Source organism: Cannabis sativa, chromosome 3 (assembly GCF_029168945.1).
Source record: "Cannabis sativa cultivar Pink pepper isolate KNU-18-1 chromosome 3, ASM2916894v1, whole genome shotgun sequence".
Lineage (NCBI taxonomy): Eukaryota > Viridiplantae > Streptophyta > Magnoliopsida > Rosales > Cannabaceae > Cannabis > Cannabis sativa.
This window is the reverse complement of record NC_083603.1, coordinates 47659917-47662053: the sequence shown is the minus strand read 5'-3', so window position 1 is coordinate 47662053 and position 2137 is coordinate 47659917.

Sequence of the window (2137 nt, the reverse complement as noted above, 5' to 3'; positions counted from 1 at the left end):
GCCGAGGCCCAGCGGAGAGACAGGATGGAGGCCCATCATCAGGAGGAACTAAGGGCTCAAACCGAGGCTGTCGAGAAGGCCAGGCGAGATCTTCGGGAGGCCAGGGAGGCTTTGGATGAAATGGCCGCCAAGGTGAGGTCTCTAGAGGAGACTCACCAGTCGGATATCGAATCCAAGGCCGCTCTAGCTGCGGAGTTGAAGGAGCTTAGGGATTATAAAGATCAGTCTACCAGGAAGGCCAAGAGGGCCGAGCTCCTTTCTCCTGTTTCCTGCGCCCGGTGCCCGAAGCGCTTCGATGATGGTGTCTACATGGCTTGGGCCACCAATGATCAGAGTATCAAGCTTACTTTCTATCCCAAACCTGAGGACATGATCGCCAAATTCCGGGAAAAGAAGAAGAAGCTTGATGCTGTGCTTGAGGCACGGATTGGACCTCGTCTTCCTCCGCGGGCTGACTGAGCTGCCGTATTATTGACCCAGATTCTACCCGTTCTTCTTATAATTTTTTTTTTGTTTGTACATATTTGCTGCTGCCTTAGAACAATTTACATATAGGCGGCAGCTTTTATTTGAAGGGGAGACAATTATATCTTAAGGCCTGTCCCCGGGCCATTTACATGTGTATGACCTACCCTTCGGGCTAGGATATTTTTTTTTCTTATATATATGTGATCTTTATTTGTCACACTTAGGTATTTTAACATGTCCTTTGGCTCAGGATATTTTACTTAGATTGACCTGCCCTTTGGGTCAGGATATTTTACTTAGATTGACCTGCCCTTTGGGTCAGGATATTTTACTTAGTTTGTTTTTGTTTGTCCGTGCGGTATACCCTAGTACCCCCCTGAGTGGCATAGAAACTTTGTTTTTAAGGCACTCAGTTTTATTTAATATAGAGGAGGCATACATTTGGACGGTACAAACCCTTTGAACAAAATCTAAGTTTAATTCGCTACTGGTAATATTTTCTGAGGTGATCGGCATTCCAGGCTCTCGGGACAGTAGTTCCGTCCATTCTTTTCAGTTTGTAAGTGCCGGAACCGATTTCGTCCTCGATTTCATATGGTCCTTCCCAATTTGGTCCAAGTACCCCCACTCCGGGTTCTTGGGTGGCTGGGAAAACCCTTCTTAGGACCATATCCCCAATAGCGAATTTTCTATTTTTAACCTTGGAGTTAAAATACTTGGTCACCTTCTTTTGATAAGCGGCCATCCGTATTTGGGACTCATCCCGGAGTTCTTCGACTTGATCCAGAGCTTCTTGGAGCAGGGCCTGATTGGTGGCCGGATCATAAGTCGTCCTCCTGTGGGATGGGAATAACGTTTCCACCGGGACCATTGCTTCACAACCGTACGCCATTGAGAACGGCGAGTGACCGGTTGTGGTTCTAGGGGTCGTCCGGTAGGCCCACAATACCCTTGGCAATTCTTCAGGCCAGTTATTTTTACAGGCCAGCAGCTTCTTTTTCAAGGTGACCTTTAGGATTTTATTGACTGCTTCCGCCTGGCCGTTTGTTTGCGGCCGGGCTACCGCGGAGAAGCTTTTTACCACTCCGTGTCGGTTGCAAAAGTCAGTAAATTCCTCGCAATCAAATTGCTTTCCATTGTCTGAGACTATTTTGTGAGGCAAGCCGTATCGACACACTATGTTTTTTATAACAAAGTCCAATGCCTTCTTTGTTGGGTTTTATGCCCTAAATAAAACTCATTTCAATATAATCAGATTTACTTATTAATATAGATCAGAAATAACATTTAATGTTGCATGGTTCACATGATTTATTTCATGATTATATGTACATAATGTATAAATTCATCTGAAATCCTTTTCACATACTTGATCCTGTTTATTGTGCCGTCAACACATTGGAAAGTAAACATGACTATGTGAATAAAGTTTCCTAGATTTATCAGACATAGGGTTTTACTGATATGATAATCTACAACAGAGTTTACTTGCATTTGGAGAAGTGCTATGTTCTTTCCAGAGCATTGGTTAAAGTAAAGCTCAGGTTGGATGCATGGAGTATGCATCGGAAGGGACCGATATTGAACTTTGACTTAGATTTATTAAACTTACCGTAATATCAATTCAAGTCAATATCGCCTAGTTGATCCTAGATCAAATGATCTTAAT